This window comes from Vicugna pacos, unplaced genomic scaffold (assembly GCF_048564905.1).
Source record: "Vicugna pacos unplaced genomic scaffold, VicPac4 scaffold_19, whole genome shotgun sequence".
NCBI lineage: Eukaryota > Metazoa > Chordata > Mammalia > Artiodactyla > Camelidae > Vicugna > Vicugna pacos.
The window spans coordinates 34,431,148-34,454,329 of NW_027328740.1; the positions used below are offsets into that span (position 1 = coordinate 34,431,148).

The window sequence follows — 23,182 nt, forward strand, 5'->3', positions numbered from 1 at the left end:
GGGCATGGCCAGAGGAAGTGTCAGGGCCAGAGGGACCCTCTGCAGTGCAGGACCCAGGGCAGCGGGCCCCCTTGCCGGGGTCTAAGAGCAGAAGGCCTAAGGAAAGATCTGAAGAGGCTGTAAGGTATCTTCATTCCCATTAATTAAACAAAAATAAAAGCATACCACAGGCGTGAGTGGAAAGGGATTTGTTAGAACAAGGGAAGGCACTTGCCAAGGTCTGGCCATAGAGGGCTGGTGGGTTTGTCAGGTTGATGAGGAACCAAGAGGCTGTTAGTCCCTTCTGGGTCTAAACACCTCTTGAATTCCTCCGGGTGACACTGAAATGCAGTGAGACACGGAACTCTCTTAAGTTGTTAAAATCTTCATGGTGAACCATTCAACTCTCTCCTCATTCTTGGCTGCGAAAGCACGATAAACACAGGCCAGAAAGTCATCAGCCTGTTGGTTGGTTCACTATCCGTCTGGCGCCTCCTCTTGTAGGAGCCTTTATCACATCACCCAGGGCTGACCCGGCTCAGGATTATAGCTGATTTTCCGCAGGTGGCATCACTTGCTAGTGACATGAAGCAGGCACATTAGCCACCTCCCAAACACTGAGGCTCCTCCTGGGAGGAGCCTTCAGACCCCCAATCCAGCCTCTGCAGCACGATGTTCCTTAGTGTCACTACCGGTTTGCTGCCTTGGCCTCTAGCTTTGACCAGATCCTCGCCAGATTGTCGATAAATATCACCCATATACCACATCTAAGCTTGCGGTCCAGATGTGACCATGGTTCTTATTTTCTTCCCATCGATGGATTGTTTGATCTTTGTGTAATCATGTCGACAGCAAGGCCAGTACAGCCCTCTTGAGGCCTCCCCGAGCCGCCTCTGTGTATAACTGTCCTAGCAAACCAGGGGATCGGGTCTGAAGCCTGGCACTCAGACACGAGGATGTCAGCTGGAGAGACAGGAATCCACTCCTGCTGTGGCTTCTGCTGTGGCTCAATGTGGCCATAAAAACGGATCCCACAGGCCCTGACGTCACTTGACTCACTGCAGGGATGCTCCCACACTGCCGCGTTCCCCAAGAGACTGAGGGCTTTCTGCTTGTTCCGGAAGGCCCCACCCCCGAGGGGACACTGGGTCCAGTGGAGCGTCCAGCCTGCTTCCCCGCCAGCCCTTAGGGCCTTTGTGGGGCCTGGAACATCAACTAACCTCCCCTTAGGGACCCCTTTGCCCTTTGCAGCCAACAGACCTAGGTCATAAGCACTTTAACTCACCTGAGGGTGTTTTCCTCACTTCAGGGGCAGTGAGGACTGGGCTTCTTCACACTCCAAGTGCCCCCGGTCTGGATGCAGACAGTCTGGCTCTCCCCCCAGTCCTGCAGGTTCCGGCCACACCTCCTGCTGGTCACGGAGTCTGTGCTGTATTCTCTTCCAGGACAACAGGTGCACTCTGCCCCCCGCCCTGTCCCCACCAGCAGTGGCAGAGGTGGAGGACAGGCAGGTGAGCTTGGGCCTGAGACACTGCCCTGAAATCAGTGCCCCAGAGGCCGCTGGTGACTAGAGGGACCACGGGGAAGAAGGCAGCATGGGATGGGAGGGGGAGGAAGGTTCAGGATAACGAGATGAAAAGGGGAACAGATAGCACCGTGAGGACCTCGACCATGAAAGGGAAGAAGATAGACAGTGACAGCTGGAGCGGTGTTGGCGTTAAAAGCTGCGGGCATTTTCATTTAATTTTATTAATTACCATTACATATAGTGACATATTTTTATTTGATTAAAGATTAGGTGCCATGTCATATAACAGGATATAGTATATTATTTATTAAATAATACATAATAGTAGATATACTAGCATGTTATGTTCTGTTTATTTATTATCAGATAGTATATAATACATATGTAGTTATTTATATACATAATATATAATTCATGCATCTATATAATATATAACACATAACAATGTAGGATTATGAATATTATATTTTATAACAAGATTACATAACAATAATGATGTAATATTATCCATTGTATATCTTGGCTCATGACACATTCTCACCTTAGGTGCCTGTCAGAAGTATTTATGTATTAAAATTAATATTATAAGAAACAGTTGTGAACCTGTCACCCAGCACCAGAACAGGACTATTGACAGTGACATGCTGTGTCCTATCCTGCCCTAGGCCTCTTCTCACAGGAAGTAACCAGCATCCTGAATCCTGGCTTACACTTGCCTTGTGTTACTGTCACACACACAACATTTAAGATCAGTTAAAACAAATGAACTGCAGGTACATGCAACGAAGTGGATGCATCATACACCCTATGTTAAATTGAAAAAGTAAGCCCAAGAAGGTAGCCTATAGTGTGCTAAGCTTTTAACTGTGTATATATATATGTCAACTAAACTCACTAAATTAAGAACAACTACAGCTAGAGTCCAGGTGGGAGAGGGACAGATAAAAGGTGAGGTGAGCAGATTTGCTGCAGGTGAGCGAGTTCCCTTCAAGTAACATGTCATTCTCTCTGAAGCAGGAGGCAAGGCCATCTGCTGGGAGTCAGGGAAGAGACAGAGGGAAGCTTAGAGGTGTGCAGAGAGCATAGAATGTTGACACCACTGTGTGGCAAGTGGGGAAATGTGCTCACTAGAGAAATCCTGGAGGATTGCCTGGCAGTGGCAACATGCTGGGCATTGATTTGTAGTCTTAGAAATCTGTGCTGGGAGAGCCTGCTGCCTGCAGGCTCAGAACAAATAGAGCTGGGTGAACTGAGATGGAAGTCATCCTGGTGAGGAAATGAAAAGATCAAGGGTCAAGGGAGTTTTGTTTGTCATAAAGAGAGTGCTGACTGTGGATGCAGAGCTGGAAGGTGGGGAAGTGGAAGTAAGAGGAACGTGGACAGGTAGGAAAGCAGAGGAGTCAGTGCATGATGCCCCAGTGAGGGTGAAGCAGGGCCAACGAGGCTGGTGGAGAAGCAGCTGGATGGCTAGAGTTGGGCACATAAAGGAGAGAGGCTGGACCTGGGGTGGAGACACGCCCGGGTATGAGCCCGGGGGTAGGGTGAATGGGAGGTGTCTGGCTCAGGCTGACGGAGAAGAAGACCCTACAATGACCATACTGGGTGGTGGAGGGAGAATCAACATTGACGTCTTGATGGTAGGCGGTGAGGCAATACAGAGTTGGTGGTCCAGCTGCTCCTGACTGAGGCAGATGAGCAGGGAGGCCAGGGTGGCAGTCACTGCTAGGAATGGACTGGGTTTTCCAGGTGTTCCCAAGAGAGGAGGAGAAATCACCTCATGGGGGAAAGTGAGCACAAGGAGGTCAACCCAGGCTCCTGATCAAACGGAGAGTGTGAGGGGGCAAATCGTCAACTCCAGAGATGGTGGCCTAGGAAGCAGGGACCATGGGTGAAGTGAGGGGACACTCAGAGAAGAGAGAGAGATGAGTCTTCTGGGTGTAGGGGGAAGAGAGGCCCCAGGACAAAGGAGCACAGGGGCACAGTGATGAGGATGGACTGGCTCTGTTGTGACACTGCAGGAATGGCTGGATCTTTGTCCTGAGGGCTTAGTTTGGGGGGGCTACTGGCCTCATGAGGGCCCCCCTCTCAGCAGCCTGGACAGATGCTCCCGCTCCTGATAGCTCTGTGGCCACCACTGTTCCCGGAAGGGCTCTGCCTCCATCTTCTATCAGACATTCCTGCCCAGTCCCCGACTGCCAGCGAGGGAGCCTGGGCCTCAAAGCCGTTTGCCGTGGAGGGACACAGGCTCCTTGGAGAAGCAGGCTGATCTTATTTTTCTCCGTAACCCACGGCCTAGCAAAGCGCCAGCCTATGGGTGGGCCATTCAGGGGCTCGGATACTTCTTAAATTAACTCAAAGCAGTAGAATAGCAGAGCTGGAGGAAGTGACCACTGAGCTCACAGAGTTCACTGCCCACACCCCCATTCTACAGATGAAGAAACAGAGGCCAAGCAGCCAAGGTCATGCTGCTCTTTAATGCTGGCCTCTGTTGGGCATACCAAGTGATGAGCTGCACTGAAGGGCCTGAGAGGGGGCTCTGGGGTCAGACAGCTTGGGTTCAAGTCCCACCCCTGCCATTTACTAGCTGTGTGATTAATGACTGTCCTTCCTGTAAAGTGCCACCTCATTTGTTTGTCATGAACACAGAGTTCCTTGAACAGCAGGACAGAATTCTTTAAAGGTTTGCTGTTGCTTTTGTTACTATTATCACCAAGTGAACCCTGAAATGAAGAACAAAGACAGCAAGATTTTTTATTTTAAAAGATTTTAAAATACGATGATGACTGTTTGATTTAATCTATTCAAGTTTGCATTTGACCATTATTAACAACTGCACAATGGATGACTTTTGAGGAAATGTTACTTCATGTCTTTAATTCTCACTAACTACACAGGCTATTCAACAGGAAGCAATTTTTTTTCCAGGAAGAGGGACAAAAAGTTAACAATATCTCTGTACCTCTCGGTTCCCAGTGAGTTGGTTGTGATCTGTCAACCCAACTTTGGGGAAATGCCCTCTCCTCCTGGGCTCGCTGCACTGCCACGTGGCCTCCAGGGGGCGATTTACCCCCACACGAATCCAGTATCTTGGTTCATATCTTTGCTTCAGATCCCTCAAGGACTGCCCATGCACCAGGGCCCCATCTGCCCCGCCAGTCTCACCTGCTGGCCTCCAGGAAACTATCCTGGGTCTCAACCATCCTCTGTTCCTATGCCCGCCCCACTACTCTTCATTTTGTCCTTCAAGTGTGGGCTCCTGTGGCTTGCCACCAAGCAGGGGTCTCCCAGTCCTCCACCTTGGGGAACTGCATCGTCCTGCACAGTGCCTAGCGAAACTGTGTGGAGGCCGGAAGAATACAGAACAACAGGTGCTCAGAGGGGCTGCCTTTCCCACTGCAGGGGCCCTGGAGAGCTTTCTCCCAGCTGGTTATTCACAGGCGCTGACGCTGTGGAATCTCGATCTTACCAATTTAAAGGGCATCATCACTAATTGCAAAAGAAATCATTTTTTCAGTAGCAAAAGGAGAAAAGACTTTGTGCCCCATGCCCCCATCTTTCTTCCTCCGCCTTCAGAGGTGATTCTCACTCTCTGGGCAAGGGTAGAAAGCAACAAACAGAATATTATTTTTCAATGATTCTTCTTTCCCACTCTGAAGATTGCATCCCAAGACTGATGAAGGCTAGGATGGTTTGGCTTCCCTGTACTGAGTATTCAGAGGCTCAGGGTGGAGGGGGTTAGGGAGATAATTCAGCATTATGGAACCAAACAGAGACATTAAAAGGTTCTACTCTAAACAGAAAGGAAGCAGGATGCTATAGAAATGGGAAAACCATCATTGGAAATGAAATAACGAGTTACAAGACAATAAACATGAAGATGTAAAAAAGAAAAAGTATATCAAAATACAAAAAGGTGGGAAAGGGAGATGGTAGCAAGAAAAGATAGATTTTTTTCTCTTTCTTTTTCCTTTTTCTCATTATTCTTAGGATGTGTTGGAGCCTACGTGATTATCAGTCTAAAGGAAATAGATATGATAATGGGTTGATATACTTGAAAAATAGGGTAACCACAAATCGAAAGCATATAATAGAGTTGAAAAAAAAAAACCAAAAAAGAAACAAACTCTAAATGGCTTAAAGACTTAAACATTAGACAAGACGCTAAAAAACTCTCAGAAGAAAACATAGGCAAAACATTATTTGACATATATCTCAGCAGTGTTTTCCTAGGGCAATCCACCCAAGCAACAGAAAATAAAAGCCAAAATAAACAAATGGGACCTAGTTACACCTATCAGCTATTTCAAAGCAATAGAAACCATAAGCAAAATGAAAAGACAACCTATGGAATGTGAGAAAATATTTGCAAAAGATGAGACTGAACATGGCTTAACTTGTAGACTATAAAAATAGTTCATACAACTTAATAAGAAAAAAAAATAAACAACCCAATCCAAAAATGGGCAGAACAACTAAACAAGCAATTCTCCAATGAAGATATACAAATAGCCAATAGGCATATGAAAAAAAGGCACAATATCGCTAATTATCTTAGAAATGCAAATCAAAACTACAATAAGTTATCATCTCACACTACTCAGAATGGCCACCATTCAAACATCCACTCACCATAGATGCTGGAGAGGCTTGGAGAAAAGGGAACCCTCCTACATTATTGCTGGGAATGTAGTTTGGTGAAGCCAATGTGGAAAACAATATGGAGATACCACAAAAGACTAAAAAAAGACATCATTTGATCCAGCAATCCCACTCCTGGGCATATATCCAGAGGGAACCTTAATTTCAAAATATACCTGCACCCCAATGTTCACAGCAGCATTGTTTTCAATGACCAAGACATAGAAGCAACCTAAACGCCCACTGACAAATGACTGGATAAAGATGTAGTATTTAGATATAAAAGAATATTACACAGTTGTAACAAAGAAGGAAATAATGCCATTTACAGCAACATGGATGGACTTGGAGATTATCACACTAAAGTGAAATAACTCAGACAGAGAAAGACAAGTAACATATGATACCACTTATATGTGGAATTTTTAAAAAAGATACAAATAAACTTATTTACAAAACAAAAACAGACTCACAGACTTAGGAAACAAACTTAGGAGTTTGGGATTAACAATTACAAACTACTATATGTAAAACAGACAAACAGCAAGGATTCACTGTAGAACACAGGGGAAAATGTTCAGTATCTTGCAACCTATAATGGAAAAGAACCTGAAAAAGAATAGACTATGTATATGTACAACTGAATCACTATGCTGTATACCTGAAACTAACAAAACAGCTGTATATCTGAAACTAACTAAACATTGTAAATCAACCACATTTCAATTAAAAAAAAAGATAAGCTCTAAATAGCTGTATTCAAAGAAAATCTTCAAATCTTACCTCCTACAAAAAGTAAAATGGGAAGCTTGAGCAGGACCAAATTATACTGAATGAGAGGTTACATACCTTCTCCAGCACGTGGCCCATGGTACACATACATCGTGTTTTCCTTCAGGTAAGAATGGCCCTTACTGCCCAGGGAGCGAGTCCTGCTGGGACAAGGCCTCTGTGGCAGTGGCCTCCTTGTCACCGCTCCATCTCACCAGAAGGCCAGGGTTTTCAGAGGGGAGGGAACACAGAGCTCATACACTTCAGATATATTTCCTGAGAAAAACTGTGGAAAGACCAAATTCACCTGCAGTGCAGGAAACATGAGCACGGCCCCTAAGCAGACTGACAAACCCGAAGCAAGACGGCCCGATATTCACATCGGAACCAGAACAAAAACCGTCTGGCCCCAGTTAAACGATCACCATCTCACCTGCAATGAACTGTTCGTACTCATTGTCAGGGATGTTTCTGTTGAGACTTGAGAGATCAAAAAAGTCAGACCAGGGAATCCGGACCTGGTGGATGTCCAGGCTCTGCTAATGGTAGAGGCGGCCCCAAGGGGGTATCACCAGCACCGACTCTTCCATTTTCAGCAGGGTCTTCAGGAGGAAGGCGATGTGGATACAGACGCCCCTACGGAGGCTGAAGCCCTCCGGAGGGTTGACATAACACAGAAGGTACCTGGCAGGGAACAAAGGAGAGCGGGTCTTCAGAGCCAGGTCTCTGCACAGGAATCCCGGCTTAGATAGAACAGATACAATGGGAATCTCTGCACAGCACATGGCCTAGACTCAAGACACGTTCAGCAGCTTCTGGTTTGTATAGTGGAGGCACTGCCCACCGATCTCTGTGTGGCCAATTATTTCGAGTCCGGGAGCACATGTAGAAGACATCTTGGCATCTGTCTATCAACGCTAAGCACCTGACTAGTACCTGAGCACCCGTTCTCCAGGGAATCTCAAACTTCTTGGCCTAAAGACCCCTGTACACTCTTAAATATTGAGGACTTCAAAAGGCTGCTGTTTATGTGGGTTAAATCTATCAATAGTTCCTGTGTTAGAAGTTAAATAAGAACTTTAAAAAATGCTTATGAGTTCACTTAAAAATAATAACAACCTACTACATGATACCATTAATACTCTTAAGCAAAAAATAAGTATATTTTTCTAAACAAAAATCATTAATGAGAGGAATAGCAGTGATTTTAATTTCTGAGAATCTCTTTTGGACTGGTGAGAGCTTAATTCTATCTGCCTCTACATTACCTGTTTTGTGATATCACAGACTAGGTTTTCCCTGGAAAACCCCACAGGAAACTCGGGAGTGCAAGAGTGTGCAAAAGGCAGGTGACTTCCCGGCGTTCCTACGAAAATAGTCTTGCATCTCAGGGGCCTCGGACTCACTTTGATAACTGCTGCCCTACCCTAGGCGAGACTCTCCTACACAAGAGCCAGGCAAGTGTCCTGGCTTCTTTAATGAGTTACCGCAGCAACACCCCTCCCTTCTCTGTGTTAATGTTTCCCACAACCTCCATTACTGCAGATGAGGATGTAATCCTCAACTGAGGCCTCTAATCCCAGAAGACTACCAACCTTGAAAGGGAGGGCCCATCTACCATCTCTACACCCCGCACAGTCTATTTTGAGTCAAGCCCTAGATAACTGCTAATTGACACTGACCCTTGTCTTATTCCTGAGTTTTAGCGAAGGAGCCAACATCTGGATGGAACTGAAATTTCCCTGCTGATATACAAGGCTGATAAACCACCCTATTCCAACATCTGATTCTGGGGCTCTTCAAAATGCGGGTAAGGCCCCGCTTCATAAAAGACGGGTCCTCCACCTGCCCTTCCCAGGGGTTCTGGGAGGCCGCGGCCACGCAGGGCTACCCGGACTCGCGGTCCAAGCCCCAGAGCCCGAGGGGGAGGAAAGCCGGAGGCTGTGCCCCAGCCCTGTCCCCCCCCCAACCCGCTCCCCGGCACCACAGCCCTCCCCGGCCGCCACACCAACCCGGATCCCACCCCGGTCCATGTCCACTGGCCCCGCCAACGGCGCTGCCATACGTTTACCGTCTGTGAGACGCCGCCCCAGAAAGGATGTCGGCCGCCGACTGACGCGGCCAGAACTAGTGGCCCGGCCAAGCAAGCCGCCATCCCCAGCAGCAAACACCGCCATGGTCCCGGGCAGCTGCACACTTCCGGAGCCCGCTGCCTGCCCCAGAAGCGCACGCCAGCCCGCGAGGAGCGCGGCGTCTTTATCCATGGCAACGCCGCGGGGCCCTCCCCTAGCGCTTGCGTCTGCGTCCTCCCGAGGTTAGACGTGCGAGAGCAGAACTTTCGGAGCCAATGGGAGCAAGGGCGCGGCCAGGACGGGGGTGGGGGGAGGCTTATGGGGCAGCTGGGCGGGGCCGGGGCGGGCGGGGCCGCGCGGAGGTCCTCAGCTGCAGGTGGCACCGGCCGGAGGCTGGGGCAATGCTGCCAACAGTGGGCGGGGCGGCGGGGCGGCGGGGCGGCGGGGTGGGGGCACCCTCACCTGTCCTTGTGCGGGGCTCAGCCAGGGATCCGCGGCCTCCGCTTGCACCGGAAGTGGACCCAGGCTACCGGTGGGCAAGATAGAGGACTGAGCCCAGGCAGGCACGGCTGGCCAGTTAGGGCACCTGAAGTGCAGATCCGCCAGGCCGGCTGCCGGCCTTGAATACGCGCTGCTAGGCAGTTTCCAAGAAGACGGGATCTGTCCCAAGAGGGGAGGTAGGGCAGGGTGCCAGATGCCTGGTTGGGTGCGGTCTTACAGGAGAGCCACGTTGAGAGGGTGCAGAGCAGCCCCTGTGTTGGCGGGGCTAGGAATTTGGGGTATAGGGTGGGGATGATGTGTGCCATTCCCTGTGGTCTCCCAAAGAACTCGCACCCCCAAGCAAAGGACCCTGCTCCCTCCACCCTTCACTGCATCCCCTGCCTTCCCCAGCACCACCGCCCCTGCCCCCGGAGGGTCCCATGACCTCTCCCCACACCAGGCACCGTCCCTGTTACAGGTACTTATCTCCTGGTGGTTCCAGCCCAAGGGTGGGGGCTGTATCTGACCAGTTAGGATGCCTGGAGCCTTTGTATGAAACCTCAGACTATAATGCAGGCGTGCACAGAGGCCCCTCAAACAGGATTCCCTGCATTCCCTCCCCACCACGCACCCACAGCGCAGCTGCCACACCAGGCCAAGCCTGCTGGAGGACCGCTGTTCCCTCTCCTCCTGTCCCTGATCAAGAGTGCACCGCCCGCACTGCTGGGTATTTAGTGGGCCTTAGAAGAGCAGCTGGTATTTTCATGGACAAATATTTGCTCTTTTGGGAAGAGTTGAGTGCAAAGGGATGTAGGGTATGCCTTTTCTGTTGTCCTGGAACTGGTGACTAGGATGCAAACTTAAGTCAAAGCAGTTTTTAGAGAGAGCCGCAATATATCTTACCCAAAGATCACTGTTCCCCTACAAAGGCAACACCACCTGGCGGGTGGGGTCCTGGTCCCTCTTTCTGGAGGTTGGGCTTTGCACCCTCCAGCTGGGACAGAGCCCGAAACAGCTCTGAACACGCTCCAACAGGCTTTCCCAGCACAAACTGCCTTTATTTTGAATCTGGCTGAAGGAAGCAGCTGAGAAATCTGGGTAAATCTTCCTGGGTGTAACCATGCCTTTTGTGCTGAATGAAAGAGCGGCTCTCCACATGCTAACAGCTTAGAACTGAATGTGTGTCGAAGCCTTCATGCATGTAGCATGTTGGGAACAGCGTTTCATGGTGAGGGGAACTCTATAACTTACATGTGTATGGGGAAGCCCTCACTCCAACAGGGTTTTCCTGCACAAACTGCCTTTATTTCGAAATTGGCTCTTGCTGAGAAATCTTGGTAAGTGTTCTTAAGTGTAGCCATGCCCATTATGCAGGATGAAAGAGCGGCTCTACACTTTTTCACATCTCAGAAATGAATGTGTGTTGAAGCCGTCATTCATGTAGCGTGTTGGGAACACAGAATTTAGTGGTGAGAACTATGTAAATTACATGTCTATGATGAAGCACTCTCTCGAGCCGGGTATTCCAGTGCATACTGCCTTTATTTCGAAACTGGCTTCTCAGAAGCCTGTGGTCTCCACTGCAGGTCTGTCTCCAAACCCAGGGCCAGCATGGTAACTCTGCTCCCCCTGTCTATTCTGGAAGTTCTAGGTGTCCTCCATGGCCCTTCCACCATTATGTTTTTGGAAAACCCCGCAGATGGAATGGGCCTGAGAACTGGAGAGCTGGATGCCAGAAGCCACTGCCCAGTGTGAGGCTCCTGGGAGGGGCATCTCCTCTCCGTGGGCTCTGATCTAACCTCCCCTCTCCCCCACCCCCACCCCTCTACTCCTGCATTTCCTGATTGATCCCTGGATAATGGTCCATACCAGGAATGACCTGGGAGAGGTTTTATGAGTCTTTAAGTGGAAAAAAAAAAGAAATCTTTAGACAAGTTACTGAAAGTAACTTCCAGCTTTACCGGGAAAGACCTCATTCCAATGTTTAAGGCTAGTTGACAGGGTGTCAAATTGCTTAACCACTCACATCTGAGCAAGTGCTACCTCTCTCTCCAGCTCCCCGCAGCATCCACCTGTGGCAACTTGGCCAAAAGAAGGCAAGAAAGCTCTTTCCCCTCGCCAGCACCAGCGTGGCTTTGGAGTCAGTGGAGGCTGAGAGAAAGAGCCCCGCCCTGAGGTTTGAGGGGCCTCCAGCCACAGCCAGAGGAGCGGGGGTTTTCAGAGTGGCCCAGCAGGGAAACCAGGCAAGGCCACCTGGCCCAAGTCTTCCCTGCCCAGAGAGCCCCATGAACTGCTTTGGGCCACACTCCCCGTTTGGGCCCCCTGCAAAAAGATACCACGGGAGCCACACCTGAGAAGGCAGAAGGACAGCCCTTTACCCTGGGGTCCCAGCAGGTGTGTCCTGTGAGACCTGTGGCCACATAAGTTCCTTGTCTCTCCAGGTCACTGAAGGGACTGTGCTGGGCATCTTGGTGGTCAGGGACATGGGAACACCTCTAAACTCTGAAGAAGGACAGAGAGACTCTTCCTGGAAGCAAGGATTCCAGGGAGACACCTTGCCCAGAACTGGGGGACTGTGTCCTGAGTAGACCCCTGGGAGGCAATGTGGGGCTGTGGGGTCCTCTTCTGAGAAGGGAGCAGGTGAGTTTTCCGGGGGTGGGGTCCTGCTTTGTCCAGACATGTCCTTGTGTAAGACTCATTTACAAACACCTCCAAGTCCACCTAGGGGTGGCCCCAGAGGTGGGGGTAGAGGAGGAGAGTGAAGGGTGCAGACTTAGGGCCCCCTGAGCCACCCAGGGAGCCAAGGGTCAGTGGGAACATCTTGGGAGTCTAGTGCAGGGGTGGAGGACGAGCACTAAGAACATGCCAAGTCATGCAATAAAGTGACCCGTGACCACGAGACACAGGTGGCCGTACACCAAAAGAGGCAGATAGAAATTTAGACCCAGGATCTGAGAACCTTGAGAGGGGCTGGAGGGTCCCAGGAACCCTCAGGAACAGCTCTTCTAGGGGCACAGACATCCCAATACACACATTTCTCATGGAAGCTTTTTGGGGTGCAGAGTGAGTTACCAGGATCCTGAACTTAGTATGGAATCACGGTTCCTGGCAATAAATTGCTGTCATTTGTCCCTGGACATGCACAGGGGAGCTGACTGCTGTGGGGGTCACTGCAGGACTAGAATCTTCTGGTGTCTGCTCTGTGACCACAGAAACCCAGGGGGATTTCTCAACAGGAGAACCTGGAGACCATGCCTGCAAGGACCACCCTCATGGGATGGCCAAGGAGCTCGTGGTACCCAGGTCACCAAGTGACGAAGTTGTGAGGTTGCCTGGGGAATCGTGGGGGCATGTAGATTTCTGAGGTCAGCACGTGGGCCCAGCACTGCTGGATGGTCTGCACAAAGAGGGGCCTGCCCTCCTGATGATGGCTCTTAACACCTGCAGGGAAACTGCTCCCAGGGCTCCTGGAGGTCCATATTGAGAGTGTCCTGCCAGCCTTGTGGGGTCACCTTCCCCTGATGCAGAAGCAGACCTCTCTCCCTTGAGGCCCAGGGGACACCTGGCTCAGGTGCCACCTGTGTGCCCTGGACACGCAGAGCCCCAGAGCTCTGGCACAGCCTGGGGTGTGGTGGTGTCCGGGCAAGAAAGGCTCTGGGAAGGGGGTCATTCAAGGGCAGAGGCCACTCTGCAGGGATGCTGGACCTGGCAGCAATGCACTGCTTCAGTACTCCCTTGGGTTGGGTCTCCAACCTGTGGGATGGAAGGACCACTCCTTCCTGCGGTGCAGTCGGGGGAACTAGATCCATCGTCAAGGTCAGCCCTGAAAATGGAGGCTGCGCTACCTCCATTCCTGGAAAGAAAATCAGTCCCCTCCAGTCCAGGTGATTCAGAAAGTCATTCAGCAATGTTCGGGGCCTCCACTTTAGGCTTTGAATTAGAGCTGAGCGGCTTAGGAGGCCAGATCCCTGTCCGTGGCTCCAGGAGCAGGCTTTCTGCTGGGGGACAGGATCCTCACAAACACCTGTGTCTTTGTGGGACACTCCCCTCTGACAAGCTGGGAGGCAGGGTGCAGTTGTGGGAAATCGTGTTTGCATGAGCAGAGGGCCACCATGTGGTGGGGGCACAGGAGACTGTGAGAATGAGTCCCACAGCCTTTCTGGAATCAAAAAACTGGCAAATGTGAAAAAGTGCATAATTTGTTTTATTGAACAGGCTGCTTATGTACGTTTGGAGGACCAGGTTCAAGGACTCAGCATCCCTCCAGGACAATAGCCTCAAGAGAAGAACAGACAGAGCAGGAGGAGATCTGGGGTTTCTCCCAGGAATGAGGTGGAACAGGGATTTCTGCAGATTTGCAAGGAGTCCCCGACCACTGAGCATAGGGTTACAGCCCCACGAGCCCCTGTCATGTTTGGCTTGGGCTCTGGTTCTGGCCTGCTCATGTATTCTTCCAGCAGAGTTCCAGAAACTCAGAGGGTGGAATTAGAGGGGCTGCGTTTGGAACCTAGTGAGGAGTTGGAGGGTCCTTTATATTGAGTCCCTTCATCCTAATCACCGTAGCTGAAGCCCAACACCCCCCAGGCCCCCATGGTTGCCGTGGAGGGAGAACAAGCCTGGCAGGCGACCTAGGGGTCCCACTACTGTGTCCTTCCCTTGTCTTCGTTCCCTTTCACCCCGGAAGGTGTGATTGTCTCGTGTCATGGTGGCCTCCACAATGTCCCTCCCAGTAATCTCTCTTCTCCATCAGGTGGGGTTCCCAACCCCGCTCAGCCTTCTCTGCATGGATGCTGAAGGACCAGGCCCACCTGAAGTTCTGAGCTCGAGCAGTAAGGTGGAAACAAAGAAACCAATGGAAAAAAGAAGCAAGTGATTGTGGCAAAGCTCCCCACCACAGAGAAGCTGCCCTGAGTGGAAGGGAGAGTGTGGGCATGCCCGTTTGTTTCCTATCTCCCAGTGCTCTTAGCTTTCTTATTGCCTACCTGCATGGTTACAACAAAATGATCTGCAAAACTGAAAATATTTACTCTCTCGCTTTTACAGAAAAGGCTGGCCAGCCTCTGGTCCGGTACCAGGCAAGAGATTGGAGTTCCTTTCCAGTTTGGAAACATCTTGGCAGGCCCAGGTTTGCAAAGGTCTTTAAGAGTAGTTACGGAGTTTTGCTTTTAAACTTTTTTACGGCTCTATATACTTGTGAGATGTGGTTGTGATGTATAATTCTGAGTCGGGATTTTCTCAAACTGTTTCTCACTTCTTATACCAGACATTCCTAAATTCCAAGTGGAACTGCATATTAAGGAAGCCATGGAATTTAGCAAAAGGATACAGATCTCATTTCCTTTTAAGCATCGATGTACCTCCATCATGGCAGTATTTGTTATGTGTTATTGATAGGGGAACTAAGTAGTAAACAGATTAATAGAAAATAGGGGATTTTAGGTACACAGGTTCATCTTTTCAACATTGTTTGTAATATTTGCAGTTTAAGATGACCATTCCTGAGAAACAGGCAGCCTCTTAGAATGAAATAGCATTTCCTCTGAACCATAATTAATTTTTATTTTGTAGACAGCAGGAAGGGTAATAACACGTCACACATTTGGGGACGTCAAAGAGAAAATGTAACTTTCTGGGAGCGCACTCCCCCGCCTCCCCCTGCCCTTTTTACTGTCCCATTCTCCCTGGAAGGCTCTTTCTTATCTTCTGCTCATGGCTCCAGTAACTCTTTCTTCCTCCTTGTTCCTCAGCTGGTAAGGTTAGTTTTCTACTTTGAACAAGCAAACAAGCCAACAGAAGAGAAATTTCACAAGCAACTCCCAGCACATCCGCTCGCCTTCTGATGTCTGTGACCTCACTCTCGGTGCCCCACCGCTTATTAAAAGTGGCATCGAAAGCCAGTTCCTCCAAAAGTCCCCGAGGCCCCATCCCTCCCATCTTCTCTGGGTTGTCACTCCCAAAACCATCCTCTCTTTCACTGCCTCATCTATTTTGTTCTCCTGCTAGTTGGCACCATCAGTATATAAACGTCCATCCTCTTAAACCAACAGCACTCCTTGACCCTAATTCACCCCCACCAATTGCCACCCTGTGTCTTTGCAGCAAATCTTTAAGGAGTTGTTTAAACTCACTGTCTGCATCTTCTCTTGAGCCATCCCCTTTTACACCCATTCTGGCTTTTCGCCTGATCCCTCGCTCTATGGAAACTGCCCTGTCAAGGCCATCAGTGACCCCATGTTGCTAAATATAGTGGTCAATTTTGACTCCTCATCATGCTTGGCCCCTCGGCAGCATTTGACCCAGCTCTTCCATCCCTCCTACCCCGTGTTCCTGCTTCACTCAACCTCCAGCCCATCTCTCTGTCTGTTTCTGCATTTGGCCTGCTGGCTGGTCCTTTGCCAATGTCTCCTGTTTTTCCAAACATATACTGTGGGTGTTCCCCAGGGTGGGTTCCTGGGCCTCTCCTCTCTCTCTCTGCTATTCCTTTGGTGGAAGCAACCCAGCCTTGGAAATTGGCATGCCATCAATTTCTCAATTTCTCCAAAATTCCCTGATTTCCCCTTTCCATCTGAGCCTTTATCCCTGAGACTCACATCACATTCTTTTCCTTTCATTCATCTTGCTTTCACATTCATACATATGTTCTACTATGAAATTACTTTTCCAAATTTTGAATCAGTACATATATATCATGTAAAATGCTCAAATATGTATTATTTCCACTAAGATGCTAATTCTACCTTAGAACATTTCTGCACTTCTGTATTTATGTGAATAAAGCGAATAGTATTTCTACAAGCCTCATAGTTAAACACTGTTATTTTGGGGCTATTATGTAACATGAAATAATGGTACATGAACATAGTCGTTTTTCATTTATTTTTATGTAACACCGAGATGAGGTTTTTGCCCTGAAGACTGGTTTTATTGAAATTTTACCTACGTTACGGACAGTCAGTTTAGGTGAAAGCCCTCATTTCTCCCCTTTTTGATATATGCTCCATTTGGCTATATATAACATATAACTTGGCATGAAACAAAATTCCCAAATCATTCACATAATACAATAATATGTTTAATTATATTTTTTAAATGTTAAAAAGAAAAAGAAAACAGATTCCTCTACCTATTAGGCACTTCTGTGGCAATATGTAACACACCCCTTAACCATGACATTGAAGAACTGAGCTGATACCAGCCCCTTTCCACCTGCTCAGCCCCACCTTTTCCCATCCCCTTTCCCATCCGGAGAGGACATCCCTCCCATTGTCCAGGCCCAGATGTTGGAACCATGTCCTTTCTCTCTCTTTCTTTTACACTCACAGACAGCAAATCCAGCCTGTTAGAAAATTCTGGATATTCTGTCTTAATTAAATACCTGCTCTCTGCTCCCCGCCCTCCTAAGAGCCACCTTCAGCCTTTCCTGGATACCAATAGCCTTCTGTTTCCATCTTTGCTTTCCTACAATCTCTCATCCACACAGAGTCAGAGGGAGCCTGTAAAAACATACATTGGGGGTGGTGGGTGTTGCTCAGAGGTAGGGCGCATGCTTAGCATGCTTGAGATCCTGGGTTCAATCACCAGCACATTCATTAAAATAAATAAATTACTTCCCCCCAAAAAACACAAACACAAAAGCATAAGTTGGACTACATCACCCCTCCCCTCAAAACTCACTAAACGGGTCACCATGTCATTAGGAGCCAAAGTCGTCACAAAGGCCTCAGGACCCGGCGTGCTCTGCCTCTCTGCCCACACTCTCCCCCTCACTCTGGGGGCCTCTGGCTCCGGCTCTTCCTTCTTCCTCCGGATCTATTCTGCTTCAAGTTCATTACTCCGTGAGATCTGCCAGGATTGCCTTATTCTCTCCTGCCTGCCTCCCACCCCACCGCCATCACCCGAGTTTGCTCATATCACTCTTTTTTAAAAATTTATCCAAACTCTTGCTACCCCAACATGCTGCCTGTTTCCTCTGCTAAAATTCTGAGCCCCCAGTGATGGGGAGTCATGTCTATTTTGTTGACTGATAAAGCCCGAGAGCCTTGGGAACGGTCTAGTTAGGAGATTCCCGTATGTAGTACGAGCTTATACACATTTGCTGAATGAATGTAGATGCCCTGGTCCAATCCGATGGAGCACTTCTGTGACGTGCTCAAAGAATAACTCTCCTTTCCACCTGAGAGGGGGTGACAACTTCCCTGGTGATTAAAGGCAAGAATTTTTTGCTTTATGCTGTTAACCTTAGGCGGGGAGACTGGGGGATCTTCATATATATTTTTAAATTTGGTTCACTCTGCAGTTGGTCTTTGGTCTCTGTATAATTTTGAGAAACTCTTTATGAGTGATCATTCTTTGATCAGATTGAACAGGTTCCAGGGGGAAGGACCAAGCCTGTCCCATCAGCCATTCTATGTGTCTTGTCCTGGGACCCAGTGGATGCTCAGCATGTAAGTGAACCGACAGGAGTGAGTGAAGAGATGGGAGCATCTCATTATTGTGGCGGATCTCTGTCCAATGCCTTGAGATTTGGGGAAGGGTTTATGAGTGCAGAAGGGAGAGGTCAGGTCCTCTGTGCTTTTCCTGAGTGCCCTGGCCTTACCCATTCCCCCAGCCCCCTCTGGGCAGCCAAGCCAAGGAGCTGGGCCACCAGGGGTTGTGCTGATCAATAATCCACCTTCACCCCAATTCCGGGGGTAGGTACACATGGTTGTAGACACTGGAGTCAGGTCCTTGGAGGAATTCCTCACCGAACTATGTTTTGGACCTTTTATTTTTCTCTAGAACTTCCAGCTGAAGAAGATTGTTTTAGACACATGAAAGTTGAGGACACCTTCTGTCCCCTCACAACCCAGGTGGGGCTGGGAGTCTGCTGTTTCTATAGCCGGTGGGCTCGTGTTGGTTTGGGCATCCCTGTGCCTGAATTCCTGCAGTACACTCGGTGGTAAGGTTGGGGGTGCCTGGCAGGGAGGGAAGCGGGTTGGGAGACTGTACAGCTGGGCTGATGTTAACCTGGGGTGAGCGGGAGCTTGCTGATGCATGGCATCTCGGGGCAGGGAACTCTCCACACTCAAGAGGGGTTCCCACTCCCGCAGGGTCCCTTTGATCAGGGTGCTGGGCTGTCAGGGGACCACAGGGGTCCCAGTGAGGATTAGGGTGCCTTCAGGCAATGGGAAGTGTGGGGTCCAGTGGCAATTGAATTAACTGTGCACCCAAACCCAGCCCCCACCTCTTTCAGCCTGTTTCCTAATCTGCAAAACTGGAATGTTATTAAACATCTCACGGGGTCATTGATGGGCTGGGACAGACTAGACAGTCAGGAGCTGGAATTCCTCTGTCCCCTGATTGTTTGCCTTCTTTCTGACTATTTGCTCTCACAAGCTCAGTCTCTCTGTCTCTCGCTCTTTCACTTCTAAGTGTCTCTCATGCTCTGGTTTCATTTGATTTCCAACCACCGCCCCTCCCCTCCGCCAAACTCCAGATGAGTGAACTTGATTTCTATGTGTCAGTTCCAAATTCCCAGGAAAGATGCTCTGTCACCTCTGGATCTGCTGTCCAACCCATGAGTTGTGGCCAGAGGAGCGAGTCCTTCTGGGACCAGGAGAGGGTCTCTGCCGAGCCCCCAGCCTCCACTGTGGGAGCACATAGCTCTCCGTGGAGGAAGTACTGGCTGTGACCTTGTGTCACTAAGTGTGAATTTATGTCTTCTCTTGAACCACCTTCATCCTCCTAAACAAAGATGAAAATTAAACACTCCCGGGATTTGTGTCATGGAACACTCAGGTTGGGGGCTAATGGGGCTGGAATTTCTGCTGTATTTAAGGGGCTACACTGAATCCCCAACGAGAGCCTACAAAGGGAACAGCACCGGCCCCACCCAGCACTTAGGGCGCTGAGTCTGCGTGACGGTGAGCCAGGCTTCTGACCACAGCTCAGGGGTCTGGTCTGACCAATTAGCCTTTGAAACCAACCAGCTTTGGATTCCTCAATCCCACCCTGAGGTTTTACCTGAACCATCAGCTTCTGTATCTCTGAAGACAGATGCTGAGGACCCTTCACGTAAGCCGTTCGCACAGCCCTGTTCAGGCCTTTGTGCTGCACGGTCTGCCCGGCGAGCTGACCGAGGTTGGTATTTTACTGATGTTAGAAGTAGTCTGGTTTCCCGATGTACTGTTTCACTGAACAAGCAACAGAAGCCACTTCTCGCTGATAAAAGCAGAAAAGGGACATAATGAAAAGATACTGGGAGGGTGTGTGGAGTGGCCAGGACCGGAGCCAACCCAGGAGCTGTAGGAGGTGTTAGGGAGCCCCAGGCACCAGGCTGGGAGGGGTGCTACCGGGCCCCCTGCCACCCCAGAAGGGACCCCCCTCCACCCGACCCTCCACCTCACTCACTGCAGGTTCATGTCCCGGCAGGGCCAGGTCACACTGAAGCCACCAGCACACACCTCAGTTGGGGAGCTGGCCCCGTCTGAGCTGCGGGCGTGCCTGGTGTGGGGAGAGGCCCAGTTAGAGGAAGGCAGTTCCCCTACTGTTCCGAGTTAAGGTGCAAGTCAGTGCCCATCACTCAGGAGAGCCGGGCTGGACGGACCTCATTGTGGTGACTAGGCTGTCTGAGTTCACTTATTACTTTCTACGTTTGAAGGCCCTGGAGGGAGAAAAAGTGAAGGTTCTAGTACTTATTTTGTGTTTCCCACGTACCAGGTGTGGTAAACAAGCCACTTCAGACAAGGCCCGGAGCAACCACGTAAATAGGCCACGGAGCAAGTCGTGCAGTCAGGCCTCTGTGGTCCCGAAACCCGTGTCCCCATCGGCTCCATAGTTACCAGTGGAAACTAGGGGGATTTATGGGACTGTGTGCTCCTGTGGGGGCTGGGATATGTGTGTTTAAGTCCACATCTTCAGAAACTCGGCTAGAACCACAGCCACTGATTGCACGGTGGCAGAGGAAGGGAGGATTCCAGCCTCTGGTCCAGCTCGTGTGGAGCTCAGAAGTTCTTCCTCCTGTCCTGAAAATAACACCAAATCTGAGGGAGCTGCAAACCCACTGCTCTTCTTAGATCCCAGAAGACTGAGGGGGAAAGCTGCTTCCAACCCAGAGAGGTTGCAAAGGGAACAGCGGGCAGGCTTGGAGAGTCACAGCTCCCAAGGCAGAACCTGCTTTTGTAAGAACCCCGGGGGCAGGCAGATTTAACAGGTCCCTGAGGCCAGCAGGAGGCTCAGTGTGGGGAAATCAGAGTGTGACAACTCCAGGGGGCCAGTCAGAGGGGCCCCATGCTCTTTTTCATGTATTTTACATCCAGGACCGTGTCCTGTTCTCAGAATGAAGGTCAGAGGATAACTCCTCATGCTTCCTGCCTGGAGAGGAGAAAATAACTGTATTGAAATACACCCAGAACATTCTGTTTCATTGGGGGAAGTTGTTTTTTGTTTGTTTTTTTAATGAGAAATTATTTTACCAGAGCCTAACCAACCTGGGAGAAGGGAAATCCCTTCTGTGTCACCCAAATTGGGGTGGGGGGAAAGAGACACACTTGTGGAGGTCACAGCTCAGGGCACAGGCTCAATGAGAACTAATCACAGGACTGCAGATGCCCTGCTCTGTCCCGCTCCCCCAACACCTTACCTCCATGTCAGTAGGGCCCGTGTGTAATAACAGGAATAATACTAACAGAAGTAAATGTCTCAGGAGTGTCTAGGGAAAACCCAAAGACAGCGGGGAGATGAAAACAAGGACACACAGGCTGTTTTAGCCTCTCACACCAATAGCTGTAGCAAACTACACACAGCCCAGCCCCAGTAGATAAACAGACAACCTCACAGAAGAAATTATTTATTTTGGTTCTCTTACCCAGTGCATTCCATGGTGCATCCTCGCCTAGAATTGAGTGGAAGCAAGTCCATCTCAGAAGGGACATAACTGAAGAGGGATGGCTTCCCAGACTCTGAGGGGCGGAGAGAGCACCAGCCTGGGTTAGAGAAAGGTGAGGGGTGGGGTAGGGTGTGGGCTGCCTTCTTCCCCATATAAGGAACCTTCCTGAGGCCAGCACAGTAGGAGGGAGGGCCATGGGGTGGAAGCAGCCAGACTTCATCCTGAGAACTGTTGGGATGCCTCAAAGGGACCATTCAGGTGCCCAAACTGGGCCCTGATTGAGGGAGCCAGTCGGTCTGACTCAGAGCCTAGGACTGAGGTGGGCTCACAGCAGGCCGGTATTACTTGGCCGGATCCATTTCAATTCTCCGAAGCCCTGTGTAAAACATGAAGCGTGGACGGCCTGGTGAGCACAGCTCTGCCCTCAAGACCGGTTTCAACTCCTCTCTTCCCAGAGAACAGCATCTCTGAACCCGTCCTGGGTGACCTCACAGAGATCACCCTAGTGGCCCAGGCTAGTGACCGGGAACATGTACCTTCCTGCAGGCAACCCCTGACGTCCACTGATGCATCATATACTGGCAAAGAGTGAGTCACTGTGCATTGGTCTAACAGCAGAGACTCTGCCAAAGGCCCAAGAGGTGGTGTGTGGGACATGCAGGGGTGCAGGAGTGTAAGCAGTGCAAAAGTGTAACTGGTGACAGGGGTGCAGGGGCTGTGGAGGGCGCAGGCATTTCAGGGGATGTGGGGGTGGAGGGATGCAGAATTGCAGAGAGTAGCAGGGGTGCAGAGGTGCAGGGAGTGTAGGGATGCAGGGAGGTGCTCAGGGACCTGGCCAGGATAAGAAGGCAAGTGCACATCCTTGCAGTCAGCCTGACCCCGGTAGGCTATTGCAATGCTTTTGGGCTGCGGCGGCGGCGGTGGCGGTTGGGAGGCTGCCCGGGCAAGCCGATCGATTTCTTCTCTTCCCTGCAGCCTGGCCTGGGGTGGGGCTTGGCCGCCGGAGATTCGCCAGATGTTGCACTCCAGGTAAGCTTGCTCCTGGGAGGTGGGGCGGTTAGGTCAGAAGGCAGTGGCAGCGGCAGAGGGGCGGAGCGGGTCTACCCCTGGTGAACGGGTGGAATAGCTGCCTTGTCCCGGCTGCTGGGCCTGGGAGCGGCCTCTTCTTCCCCAGGTCGCCGGACACTCCTGTCCCACTCAGCTTGCTGAGTGCGGAGTGGGGGGTCGGGGCCGTTAAGGTGCGGGACCCACGGGGGGAGGGAGGCTGCCGCGGGGGAGCCGATCAATTCGCTCCGCTCTCCCCGGAGGCGGAGCCAGGGGCGGCTTCTGCTGCCCTAGAGGCGGGACGCGGGTCTCCAGATGAACTTGCTCCTGGGAGGCGGCGGCGGAGGCGGCAGGGGCAGGGGATGTGTTCCAGGGAGTTGCTCCATTTCTTCTCTCCCCCACGGCCTGGCTTGGGGGCGACGTCTGCCGCCGGAGATTTGCCTCAGGTCCGACTCCAGGTGAGCTTGCTCCTGGGAGATGGGTGCGGTGCGGTCAGGGGGCTGGTAAGGTGGTGGCTGCAGGCATAGGGAGGCTGCCCCGGAGGAGACTGTGGATTAGCTCCATGTCTGCACCGCGTGGCCTGAAGGCGGCCTCTGCTGCTCCAGGTCCCGGGACACCCCTGTCCCACTTTGCCTGCTGGGGGCGGGAGGCAGGGTAGTCAGGGTGCAGGGGTGGCGGTGGTCGGGGGCCTGCAGCGGGGGAGCGGACCATTTGCTCCCATCTTCCCCGCGTCTTGTCCTGGGGGCGGTCGCTGTTGCCCTGTGTTATGAGACGCGTGTATCCTAGTCGGCCTGACCCCGGGAG

General features: G+C 50.7%; 3 long non-coding RNA genes across 4 annotated transcripts; 2 read left to right on the forward strand and 1 right to left on the reverse strand.

Moving 5' to 3' along the window:
* Nucleotides 1–4,004: 4,004 nt before the first annotated feature.
* Nucleotides 4,005–9,214, reverse strand: LOC140692944 (uncharacterized). The gene is made up of 4 exons (XR_012068583.1): nucleotides 8,988–9,214; nucleotides 7,350–7,600; nucleotides 6,995–7,202; nucleotides 4,005–4,227 (listed from the first exon to the last, which is right to left on the reverse strand). It is a non-coding gene; the product is annotated as an uncharacterized lncRNA (long non-coding RNA).
* LOC140692931 (uncharacterized) lies at nucleotides 8,999–17,912 on the forward strand. Its single transcript, XR_012068568.1, has 7 exons — nucleotides 8,999–9,230; nucleotides 11,524–11,644; nucleotides 11,910–12,108; nucleotides 13,684–13,800; nucleotides 14,219–14,393; nucleotides 14,512–14,593; nucleotides 17,826–17,912. It is a non-coding gene; the product is annotated as an uncharacterized lncRNA (long non-coding RNA).
* A 431-nt stretch (nucleotides 17,913–18,343) lies between these two features.
* Nucleotides 18,344–22,836, forward strand: LOC140692936 (uncharacterized). 2 transcript variants are annotated; one of them, XR_012068574.1, is made up of 6 exons: nucleotides 18,344–18,406; nucleotides 19,500–19,587; nucleotides 21,318–21,446; nucleotides 21,790–21,922; nucleotides 22,310–22,363; nucleotides 22,642–22,836. It is a non-coding gene; the product is annotated as an uncharacterized lncRNA (long non-coding RNA). The 2 variants fall into 2 exon arrangements; XR_012068573.1 differs by lacking the exon at nucleotides 18,344–18,406 and having other exon boundaries at nucleotides 19,348–19,587.
* The last annotated feature ends 346 nt before the right edge of the window (nucleotides 22,837–23,182 follow it).